Consider the following 13,307-nt stretch of genomic DNA (forward strand, 5'->3'; position numbering starts at 1 on the left):
TTGCTCTCCTATGAGTATGTTAAGCTTACAGGGATCTTTTTTGATAGTGTTGGCTTTATCCTAGTGGAACTGATGGTGATGGTATTATACTACTTGTTTCAAGAAAGTCAGGGAGGTTGGCTGGCCCTGTGGCCGAGTGGTTAAGTTCGCGCACTCTGCTTCAGCAGCCCAGGGTTTCACCGGTTCCAATCCTGGGGGCAGACATGGCACTGCTCATCAAGCCATGCTCAGGCAGCATCCCACATGCCACAACCAGAAGGACCCACAACTAAAAATATACAACTATGTACCAGGGGGAGGGGACCTTTTGGGAGAAAAAAGAAAAATAAAATCTTTAAAAAAAAAAATGACAGGGAAATCATGGGTGAGGAGAGTAAGAGAGAATGTCAAAATTAACACTATCTGATTCTTTGAAGTGTAAGTATACTTGTTTTCTAGGACTTCTATATTGATTTTTGTATCCTTATATAACCCGAGTTTCTCCAGGCTTCACCCACTTACAAGTGGAGGCACATTGACTATAATTGCCCATCTCTAAGAGTATATTAGACCATTTACGAAATTAACTCAGCCCTCTGCTAAATTCCCCAACTATTTCTGTGGCTCCCCACCTGTGTCTCACATGTGATCAAAAGCAAGTGTGCTTTTGGGGCTGGCCCCGTGGCTGAGTGGTTAAGTTCGCGCACTCCGCAGCAGGCGGCCCAGTGTTTCGTTAGTTCGAATCCTGGGCGCGGACATGGCACCACTCATCAGACCACGCTGAGGCAGCGTCCCACATGCCACAACTAGAAGAACCCACAACGAAGAATACACAACTATGTACTGGGGGGCTTTGGGGAGAAAAAGGAAAAAATAAAATCTTTAAAAAAAAAAAAAAAAAGCAAGTGTGCTTTTTCTGAGCATCCCACTACCATGCAGCACTGCTGCTTGGCCATCTTTCTCCTGGCACTGTTTCCAGTTTACCAGAGGCGTGCTTGCTTTTATAAATACTCAAACATCAGCCTTGTGGAGACAAATCTGAGTGACAGATACCGTGATATATCTGTCACCATAATCACCGCTTTCTCTATTACCACCACCTTGTCACTGAGTAAAGTTCATTATGCCTGGTTCCTTCTTCCCTTAAGATGAGTGCTTTCCCAAGACCCAAACGTGCTTTTGAAGAGATTCTGCAGTACCATTTCACAAGGTATGCTCTAACACCTATAAACCCCAGCTTGGGCTCAAACTAGACACAACACGATCCAAACCTTGGACGTAGAATCTTGCCAGTAACCTGAAAGATAGTAGCTTTTGCATCATCTGTTTTAAAGTTTTCTTCTTTCCTCCTGATTTTTTTCTTTCTCTGAGGACATTGGAGTAGAGGCTGTTAGACATATTTTCAAGCATCATTCTTTGTAAAATCTTCACCATTTGTATTTACCTGGATGTTCAGTTTTAGAGAAGTCCATAGCTAAGTAATCAGCCAACTTAGAACCTGTGCTGGTAAAGCCAGTGTCACAGGTTACCTAATATCACCCTGACCTAGGCTCCACCCCTGGGAAGGGAGTAGAAAGAACCCACTGAAAAAAAACCAAGGGGTGGTTTTTTGAATTTGCACCTGACCAGTAACCTATCCTTTCTTATAAAGAAGCACCTAAAAATTATCCTGATGCAGATGCACCTTTAACGCAGACAAAAATTGAGGCTGGCCCCGTGGCCAAGTGGTTAAGTTCAAGCGCTTTGCTTTGGCAGCTCAGGGTTTCGCCGGTTCAGATCCTGGGCACACACATGGCACCACTCATCAGGCCATGCTGAGGCAGCGTCCCACGTGCCACAACTAGAAGGGCCCACAACTAAAAATATACAACTAGGTGCTGGGGGTATTTGGGGAGAAAAAGCAGAAAAAAAGAGAAACAAAAATTAACTTCTGAGATAGGATGAATCCAGGAGTTCTAAAAGCATAGAGCAGGCCTGAAACTCTAGGGAACAAACTCACCAAGTTGTTTAGAACTTGTTTCCTACCCACCACTGGCTCTGGCCCTGCCTCCAAGTTGTTAATGAGCTCTAAGAAATATTTTAAGGTAAAAGCTTTCTTTTTTTTGTTTTTTTGTCATTTTTTTACCCTGAGCTGTTCCAGACTACAATTCTGTGCATTCTCTCCTATTGTTGTACTTTTGTATACATAAAAAGGTTACTTGATATACTATAGACATTGCCATTACCTAACTATAAAGGCCAAAACACCATTGAAAGGCTCATGTGTTGACATGCTAATATTTGATTTCTAGGGCCCACACTACTGATTTTGTGGTAGACATTTCCTAATAATTAATGTTGATATTACATGTAACTCCAAAATATACCTTGAAGACAGCATATAAAGAGCAACAAAATTATAAGCATGATATTGGAAGTTCTGAGAATATACAGATGTCTAGTGTATATCCTTTTCTTGGATAAAAATACCTCACATAAAATGAGAACAATGTTTTAAAAATACGGTTGATGCAAATCTAGACTTTCTCAGTCTTAGAGTGCTATTGAAGAGGCCCAGAGGAAGTGGTTTAGAATGCAGAGGTAGAATGTGGGAGGAAAGGATTTATAACTGTTCTGATGGAAATCTGGGCTGGGAGTTTAGTAAAGGAAACAGGTACATTTAATCTGCAGCCTGTTGATATTCTGTCAGTGTTGCCTCCCTCTTCATTCTTCTCTTTCCTGTGTAGCTCTTTGCTAATGAAAGCAAATTGTTGTCATACAGAAGCCTCTATGTGAGACTCTCCAGGGAAACAGGCAGGGTCATGGGAGAAACTACCCTGTGTTTAAAGCAAGGAGAGAAATAGCTCAAGAATGTCAGGGAGCACAGAGCCCTTACTCAGCTATGAGAGATAACAGTAGGGAGTAAGAGCTCTATTCTTGCGTTTAAAAAAAGGTTCAATGGGGCTGGTCTGGTGGCGCAGCAGTTAAGTGCGCATATTCCACTTCGGCAGCCCACGGTTCGCCGGTTCTGATCCCAGGTGCAGACGTGGCACTGCTTGTCAAGCCATGCTTGGTTGACATCCCACATATAAAGTAGAGGAAGATGGGCACGGATGTTAGCTTAGGGCCAGTCTTCCTCAGAAAAAAAGAGGAGGATTGGCAGCAGTTAGCTCAGGGCTAATCTTCCTAAAAAAAAAAAAAAAGGTTCAAGTCTGGTTTTTAAATTCTGTATGATTCCACTTCTCAGTTCTCATTCTTCTCACTTACCATAATTTTAACAATACTAAAATTGAAGAGTAAGACTTTGTAACTTATTTGGATTAAATTATGGTGAATTTTTGCCTTTGCTTATTGTAACTTTTACTTAAAAAGAGGGTACAATGAAGATTATGGGAGGGTTTCTTCAATACCTGAGAGTTAACAACTATATTTTAAAACCATTCATTTATAAATGTTATGTGTATATTAAAATACATCCCCTAAGACGTATTTTCTTACATTGCGTGGAACACAGTACTGTTGGGTTTCCTAGTGTTTTTCTTTAAAAGGACAAATTTTGAAACCCAGAGATGTTAACTGGCCTTGCCCAGCATTATGCAAGTTTGTGGCAGAGGTGGAAATGGAATCTTGAAATTTCTTGATTTCTTGAATCAAGATAGGTTTGATAGGTTTCTTGAAATTTGCAGTCCACAGTTCTCTGCTATCATTATGAAGATAAGCTTTACCAAGACAGAAGAGAAGCATCACTATGGGCTGGGGTGGTCAGAGAGAGTTTTATAAAACTCTTTTAGCTAGAACATGAAGGATGAATAGGATTTGTATGGTTAGAAAAAGAGAGTGTGTTAATCAAGTAGGAAACATGGAATGAAAAAATAGGGGAGTAGAGAAGTAGAAATGAACAGACACTCAGGTCAGGCCAAACTGATTAGAATAAGAGGTTCAGGTAGAAGGATAATTCAGGTAAATTTGGTAGAAATTTGAGGCCAGATTTTGAAAGGCTTTGCAATCCAGGCAGAACTACCCAATTCAGTTAAATTTGAAGCTTTTTTTTTTTTAACGAGAATTCACTTAATAAACCATTATTTTAGAAAGGTAATTTGACCAAGGTGTATCACATGAGCTAAATTTGGAGACAGACTAGCAATAAGAAGAACAATACAATTTGTTTATTCATTGTTCAGTCAGTCAGGAGGTGTTGATTGTGTACCTAAGTAAATCACCTATAGATCATATTAAAAAGACTAATTCTGATTCAGCAAATCTGGAGTAGGCCAAGATTTTGCATTTCTGACAAGCTCCCAAGGATACCAAGCTGCTGGTCCATGGGCCACAGGAAGTAACAAGGATATAGTAAATTTAGTCATGCATCTACTATGAATTTTAAGCCAAAGGCTATTGAAGATGCAAAGCTGAAACAAACATAGATCTTGCCCTTGAAATTACATGTACTAGAAATACAACCCAGTAATAAAAATAATGTTTCAGAAAGTTCCAGAGCTTAAACTCAGACTTGGAAGTAGAATTAAAAGGAAAGAGATTAATTCAAAAAGACATTGTGAAGCCCATTAAATAGAACAGAAGAGTGTCACTGTTGATTTATCTTCATCTGGATTACAAAGCCTCATCGAAATGGTATGTGTCTCGAAACACAAATAAAATGTCTCCAAAACCCAGCTGTTAGGTCTCTCTTATCACAATTATACATCCCTCTCTAGCAATACACCATTTCCGCTTCTTCATGCTCCATTTGTAGTTTATCCTTTCTTGGTTTTTTTTAGCTCCTCTTTATGTGCTCATTCCCTAAATGTAGGTGTCCCCATGGCTCACCCTTGGCTTTCTGTCCTTCTAATTTCTTATGCTAATGACTCCCAAATGTTATCTCTGTTTGAGCCCATGCCTAAATCCACCTGCTTACTAGGTGCATCTTCTTTAAGTTCAATAGTCACTGCAAACTCAACGTATCCAAAACTAAATTCATCATCCCCCAACCTCTCTCAGTGCCCCTCCCCACTACCTTCTTGTTCCGTTTCCTTTAATTCTTCTGTCTCAGTGACTGCCACCGCCATCCACCCAGTCATCCAAGCCAGAAGAAACCTGAACGGAAGTCATCATAGCTCCTCTTTTTCACTCACCTCTACATTTAAGTCCTATAGATTTTCCCTCCTCAGTATTTCTTCTCTACATTCCCATCTCTTCATCCCTACTGTCCTGGCTTAGTGGGGAGCTTCATTTATTTTTTGTCTGGATATATGAGACTAGCCTCTCAATTGGTCTCCCTGCCTTAAGTCTTGTTCCCCTCTAACTCACCCTCTATGCTGCTACCAATGCAGTCTTCCTAAGGTGCAAATTATACACCTGTGGCAGAATTGGGGTTTTACACACACACACACACATATGTATTATCATTATATAAACGCGTTCAATTAAACAAACTTTTATGAAGGGTTATGCTATGTCAGGCATTGTGCCATCTTTTGTACTACAGAGATGAATAAAACAGTTATTAGTAAGAGCTACAAGGAAGTTTTCAATTCTATTCCCTCCTCTCTTTCCTCCCTACCCAATCCACATCCATTTTCTCAAGCCTCCTCACTTCAAACATGTCAGTCTTTACGTGGGAAGAGACACTAACTTTTACTGAGTATCTACTATATCTATATAGCACCATAGTCCATTCTTTCACATACTTATTTAAGCCTCATAAAGCAACACAGTCAGATAAGTGTCTTTTGTCCCTATTTTGTAGATAATAATATTGAAGCTTAAAAAAATTAAATAATCTATTAAGAGTCATGCAACTAGTAAAATGCAGAGTAAGGATTCCAACCCAGGCCTGTCTAACTCCGGGGTCCTTTCACCATTTTCTCTACCATGCTGACCTTTTAGCTCTGGTTAACACCCTCAACTCATTACTGTTAACGTTAATAAACTAAATAGGCTATATCCATTTTAATGAATAAAATTCCTAAGTAAATAGTAGCCATGAACATTTCAAAAGCCAGAGAGGAAAATTTAGTTTAAATTTTGAATTAAATATTGACCATGTTGGGACTGGCCTGGAGGTGTAGTGGTTAAATTCACACACTCTGCTTCAGCATTCCTGGGTTGGTTTGCCAGTTCAGATCCTGGGTGCAGACCTACACACCACTTATCAAGACATGCCATTGTGGTGTCCCTCACAGAAGAACTAGAAGGACTTACAACTAAGATATACAACTGTGTACTGGGGCTTTGGGGAGGAAAAAAAAAAAAGAGGAAGAATGGCAACAGATCTTAGCTCAGGGCCAATCTTCCTCACCAAAAAGCATACTTTAAATATATATATATATTGTCTCTGTGTATAAATTAATTATAAGGACCTGAATTGCCAAATCCTAGATCTTTAGGTGGTATAGAAGTGGGGAAAAATGACAGGAGGATATGTTACAGTAGTTGAAGTGTACATTCTGGACCCTAATTATTCGTATTCACTATAAAATAGATAGCTCTTCCTTCCATAAAGAGAAAAGCCCCTTTCCTCTTATAATCTCTTTCATTACCTTTCCTCCCACAACTTCAGGGGCTGCTTTTGCAGCATTTATTACCTTTGGGTAATTTGTTAGACCAAGTTCATAGTATCTTCTATGGGGAGTGGGGGAGGAGGGCAGGGAGAGAGAAAAAGTTTTTTGAGAAGTGAAAAGGGGAAAAGCCATGAACAGCAAGAACAGTTTAGAGGGCCGGTTAATCTCCTTGTTCCTTGACCCTCAAGATCCAGCCTATTTAGAAGTGTTTTATTAAGTGCAAGTATCCTGCACACTGGCTAAATGGGTTCTGTTCACTTTGCCAATCTTTCTGATAATCTAATATTTGGAGAGCCATTTGTGTTAAAAAGTATTCTACCTGAGAGAGAGTTGTTTGCAGAATAATATGAATTAGTTCAAATCAGACATCCAACATCTGGGTAAATCTGATGTCCTGAATGAACAGGAGCAAATCACTTAGAACTTGGAGTTCTTTGAGGCACAGGGCAAACCCTGAACAGGACCGCGTCATGACCTCAGTATAGCAAGATACTGGGGGCCTGGCAAGAAGTGCATTTGACGGCAGGAAAGGTCCATAGAAAGGTAGGTGGGAAGATAGCAGAAATAAATGTTTTGCATTTCAGCTAGCTTTCTTTGATCTTCTATCTTGCTTCCACAATTCAGGCTAGTACCAAAGAGTAATTCAGCAATGTATTAGTAATATTATGATCTAAATTAAGGTTTGATTTTCTAACTATCATAGAATCTTGCCCACCATCTATAATACTGTTTTTATAGAAGTGTATTCCAGGTTTCAACCAACCAATTTTATATATAAATTCTGGGAACATAAACTGGGAGTTAGGAACTACCTGTGCAAAGAAGACTCTCCTGAAGCAGTCAGCTTTGTACTGACTACATGGTATCTTTTAATGCTGTTTAAGGAGTCATAATTAGTAGTAAGACACTGAAAGATTTTTAATTGGGGATAACACAGCCATCTTCTCTTCCTGGTCCAGTTCTATTATGCACTTCTTGGGCCATTGTTCTAGATGTTCTAAATGTACATTTTTCACATAACTTTTTAATCTTAGAACAAATAAATGTTCATTGAAGAAAATTTAGAAAACGGTTAAAAAAAAACAAAGGAAATTAACACATAATCCCATTACCCAGTGTTACCCTTCTTCCATTCTTTAATTCTATGGATGTACAGTTTATATGTGTGTGAGTGTGTGTAAGAAAACAAAGAAATCATACTCTTATTTTAACCTTCCATTTTATACTCAATATATCATAAACACCTGTCCACATCATTACATAGTCCTCTGCTATATCATTTCAAGGCCTACATATTATTCTCTAGTATAAAGTATAATATGATTTATTTATATAATCCCTTGTTGTCAGACATTAGGTTGTTTCTAATCTTTCTCAACTGTAAATAAATCAGGAACATCTTTATAACTAAGTCTTGGCATATACCTGCAATTCTTTGAGAGTATTTTTAAATTTTTATTTTCTTCATTTTATAACCATTTGTTGAGTGTCTGCCATATGCAAAGCTATGATGATAGCAGGGAGAAGGTGAGAGTTCAAACTGACACAAATTAGTGTGAGTTTATAGGGATAAACTACTTCTAAGTTCCATCCTATTTCTACCCTGAATATGGGGCAGTAGATGTCCTAGTTTTCTTCTCCCCACGTCTGGTTCAATAATCTGTTAGCTTCCTTTTGTCCTCCTAGGAAGCATGAGCTACTGTTTCCCTACTGTGGAGGAAGAGTCTAAGAAAAATGAAGATGTTTCGATAGGTAAATAAGTACAGAGTACTATATGTGCCAGCCAAGACAATTGTGGCCAGACTTGGATAAGAGCTTGGTCATTTGGGCATTTATGTGCTTCTTTGTTTTTGCATTTTTTTTCTTTCCCTCAATTTCCTGGTAAAATTTCTTAGAGACATTGCTATCTTGTGTCGCCTAAACAGGGTGGGAAAAGGATTTGTTCTTATTGAGCCAGGGTTGTTTTCCTTCCTGTCAGACTATAAGCTCCATGAAAGCTAGGACAAGCTGTGTCTTGGTAACCCTGTGTCCACAGCACTTAGTAGGAGTATAGCTCCTAGATTAGACAGCGCTGCCATCTTTTTCTGTATCACCGTCTCCTTCCATGGATCCTAGAAACTTTCAACTGTGCAGTTATCCAGAAGAATCCTACAGAGCCCCTTCAAAGTGAGTCCAAAAACCTTAGCCATAGGAGCAGACCAGAAAGTATGCCACCAACTACATAATTACCTTAGTAGCTGAGACACATCCCACAAAGTGCACAGTGTAAAACCCTGCAGCTGGGATGATTCGTTTTATATTTCTGAAGAAAAAGAAATAGAAAATGGGGGCGGGGGGGTGTCAAAATTCCAAATGGATTTAGGAAGCTTCTAATTTAAGAAGTTGAGGAGCTGCTTCTTCAGGCTTAAATAGATGATCTTACACATTTATCTCATGAATGTAACAAGCAGTAATCATGATCCAAATATACAGAATCCACTTGGGGAAAATTTTTAAAATAAAGTTCAGTGTTAAATTTATGCCATTCCTAAAACTGATTTTAACTATTAACTGTTTATATTTCTACATCAACTTTAAAAGAGCTTGGTAATGTAGCTTCCAAACTGCAGACTTGGACAGTTATAGCCTTTCATGGCCTGAAGGGCTGGGAAATTCCCGTGATTAAGAAAAGGGCTCCCCCTTCTGGAAAATTGCCATTACAGAAGTCTGTCCCACCATATCATGGTGGGCTTGCTTGGCTGTGTCATTGATTGGTGTTTTGGATTTGAATTGCCTGCTCCTGCTGCTGCCAATCTGAAAAGCTGCCTCTTCACATTAAAGTATGAAACAGAAGGGGAACAAGCCCTGAGATAGCAAATTGGATTCTTATAAATCTGACACATTTAGCAGGAATTATCAAGATAGACTTAACAGCACAGTGATTATTTGGGCAAAGCCCAGTGCCTTACATCTTCCCATTTGTGAGCCAAGCATATCCTAGCTTCCTAGTGCTTACCAGATGTTCTACAAGTAGAAATTTCTAATTATCAGGGAGAATTTAGATCTGAATTTAATTGGTTCTTGTCATCTTTATAAACTGCCTGCTTCCCTTATAGTAATAATAAACACCCTTTTCTGCTCAAAATGCAAAATTTTAATTTTTGAGCTAACTTAACAGATTTATTTTCTGATCATTTATCAGCAGAGGTTTCTTGTTTTCTATTAGTTAACCAAAAATATTTCTTTCTGCCTTAAGAAACATGTTAATGACAAAAGACTCTCCCCACTCTCGGTGACAGACTTTCTGAGTGGCTATTATAGTTGCCTTTCTTAATCCTGAGGAGTTGCTATTACTGATTCTTCTAAGAATAACCTCTAGGTATTATTGTACTTTTAGAAACTGTTTTCTTACCTCAGCCCCATAAAAAGTAATATCTTCCATAAAGCTTTTCCTAGTTATTCCTAACCAATTCTGATCATTCTGTCGTTCTCAACATTTATGTCATTTCTCCTTGTAAGTATTTTCGTTTTAATTAATGTATTTGAATTCAATCAATGATATTAATTTTGTTGCTTACGTCGCTCATTTTCCTAAATTGTTATCATATCCTTTCTGCACTAGCTTGTAAACTTAAAGGCAGGGACCGTGCTTTCTTCTTTCTTTGTGTGACTCCACAGTGCCTGAATACCCACTGGGCCTGAAAAAAGACTAAATGATGGGTAAATGTAGTATGTAGTTTGATTCCATACGTGAAATAGACACACAGATAAATTCCTCAACTATAAATATTTTCTTTGACCTGTGAAGAAATTAGTATTTGATTAGTATATGTCCTGAACTATTTTTTATTATCTTAGTATGATCAACTGCCACTATTTGTTAATCTCCAAATCCTAGAATTTTTTTCTTTCTCTCACACTGTCATATTCACTCATCTTAAAATGATACAGCTCACAATTGTGTAACAGATGAAAAGGGAAACTAATTAGCAGCTGTCGTCCATCTGTGTGTTTATATTAAATATTTTTAAATAAAACTGCGTCTGCATTCTGAATCTCTGTCTGAAATCCATAAAATCTAAACTTAGGTAAAGGCTGTCTCTTAGTTTTGAATTTTATAGCAGAATTGATGGTAAAGCAAAAAGAATTTTTATGCCAGAATCTGGATTATGGTAATTTAAGGCAGATACAAATTTTAAAAAGCAAGAAAGTCTGAACTGAGAGTGGGCCCCCAAAGCAATCAGATTGAAATCTGAAAAGATATAATAGTCAAAAGACATCATACCCTCTAGACACATTCTTCCTCACAGAAACTGATTAATACATAAAGTTTTGAGAAAGCCACATTGATTCTCCGATAGATTTATTTTGAGATATGCTTCTCCTTTCTGTTTTATCTGCCTCTCTATTATGTTTAGGCTTCTTTGATGTCTGATTGAGTTATAACTCTAAGGAGAGTGTTATTATTTTGGGTAGCCATCTCCCAAGTTGAAGGTGGATGTCATAGCTTTGAGAAGAAAAAATCCTTTTTTTTTCCACTCAAGACAAATAGCCGAATGTTCCTGATGTTCAAAAAGTGAGAGAGAGAAAAGTATGATCTACAAGATGAGTATTATATTGCAGTGCTCCAGTCAATTTCTCCCTCTATGCTTCAGTCTATATGTAAAGGGAAAATAGTCATTGTGTTTATATAAATTTCAGTATTTCCATAGAATCACAATACCATAGAATTGAAAGGAACTTCTGATGTTAGCTAGTCCAATCCTTTACCCAATGGAGGTGTTAGAGAAAATTTCTAACAGCTAGCCATCAGGTTTTTGTTTGATACTTTTAGTGAGAAAGATCTTATTTACCTCACGAGGCGGCACTTTCTGTTGTTGGCTAGATGGCTGTTATGGTGAGGATCGTTTTCCATTACACTGAGCCAAAGTCTATCCCTGTTTCTTCCATCCGTTAGTCCTAATTCTGCCCTTTAGAGCAACACCAAATAAGTTGACTCCCTCTTCTACATGACAGCCTTTGAAAGAAAGTACTATGTAGGGACCGGCCCAGTGGCACAGTGGTTAAGTGCGCACGTTCCACTTCGGTGGCCCAGGGTTTGCCGGTTCGGATCCCAGGTGCAGACATGATACTGCTTAGCAAGCCATGCTGTGGCAGGCATCCCACATATAAAGTGGAGGAAGATGGGCATGGATGTTAGCTCAGGGCCAGTCTTCCTCAGCAAAAAGAGAGGATTGGAGGCAGATGTTAGCTCAGGGCTAATCTTCCTCAAAAAAAAAAAAAAGAAAGCAAGAAAGCACTATGTATGATTACATAAATGTCAAATAGTATCTTCTCTTCCATCTGCAGACAATATTATTTCCCCATAATATCATTAGAGTTGTAATAATTGTACACTCTTCGTTCGCAAAGCTACTGTGGAGAGATTGAGTTGAGGCCAGGGTTCATTCAGTACATTTATTGAGTGCCTCCAAGTGCAGGGCTTTGGTGGGGCAATCAAGAAGCCTAGATAAAAGGAGACTCTGTCTTGTAAGACAATTATATACTGTTGTATCATCTTTACAAATTTGCCTTTTATCACAATTTGTTGCCTCTCTTTATCCTTTTTAGCTCTTTTAAATTTCGCTTTGACATTAATATGCCACTCCTACTTTTTTTGCTTACTTACATTTGCCTGGTGTCTTTTTGCCCTACCCTTTATTTTCAGTCTTTCATCTCTTTAAATGTATCCTTTGTAAAGAACATTCAAATGGGATTTGAGCTAAATAAAAAATTTTTTCATAAAAAACCTCAGTCTTTCATCTGCCTTAAGTTACTATAACCCTGATCCTGGCATAAAGTTCATTTTGCTTTGCCATAAAGTTTACTATAAATGATTCCCTTGATGTTTTTCCCTTCCATCTTACTTTATGTTTACTATCTATACAACTTTGTTATTTCTTCCTTGTCTTTTTCCCTGTTGTTGGTTTGATCCAGGTACTGTTTGTTCCCTTTGACCCTGTTATTATTTTGGATGTTATGGTATACTTTACCATCACCCTCATGCTGTTCTTCCAATTTCTGATACTCATAATCAACTGTACATTTCTCCACTATTATATTTTTAAAAGATGCTGACCATATCCCTCCTATAGGCAATCCCATTTCCTCCGTTCACCCCCTACACCAATGAGACCTTTAGAATACCTTTACTTCCCCCATCTCCTCCCACCCTCTCTGCTTTTAGGTATTGCTGAGATCACGCTTTAATTCTAGACTGTGATTAAATTTTCTTTTGCAGTATGTCTCTACAACTTCTGGGGAATCCATATTTAGTACATATATTGTAATTCCCCAGTTTATTTGATCATTATTTATTAAGATTTAGCTATATAGTTTTATACATGTATGTGTATTTCACTAGCGTTTCCTCTCCTCTTCATCTTCTTCTATCTTGAGATCGCTTATCTGATTCATTTTTTCCATTTAGAGTCATTTCTCCAGAACGTTACTTGTTGACTTATCATTTGAATCTTTGTGTTTTCAAAAATGTCTTTCTTCTATCCTGACAGGTGAATAATGTCTGACTGAGTATAGGATTTAGGGGTTGCAGGCGTTTTTTCTCAGAGTATATTGACGTTAATCTACTGTTGTATAGTTTTTGATATTGTAGGTAAGAAATCCAATGCCAGTATTATTCTTCCTTTGTTAGTAAACCTAATCTTTCTGTCTAGCAGCTTGTAAGATTTTTCTCTTTACCCTTGAAATTACAAAATTTTACTGGTACATTTTTAAGGTTTTTGGGTTTTTTGGGTTTGTTTTGTCTGTTTT

At 38.0% G+C, this 13,307-nt stretch overlaps 1 protein-coding gene across 28 annotated transcripts in view; it reads left to right on the forward strand.

The window, feature by feature from the left end:
- The window catches only part of GPHN (gephyrin), a 578,713-nt gene that overhangs the window by 517,715 nt on the left and 47,691 nt on the right, over positions 1-13,307 (forward strand). The window lies entirely within an intron of this gene.

The sequence above is a fragment of the Equus asinus genome, chromosome 7 (assembly GCF_041296235.1).
Source record: "Equus asinus isolate D_3611 breed Donkey chromosome 7, EquAss-T2T_v2, whole genome shotgun sequence".
Lineage (NCBI taxonomy): Eukaryota > Metazoa > Chordata > Mammalia > Perissodactyla > Equidae > Equus > Equus asinus.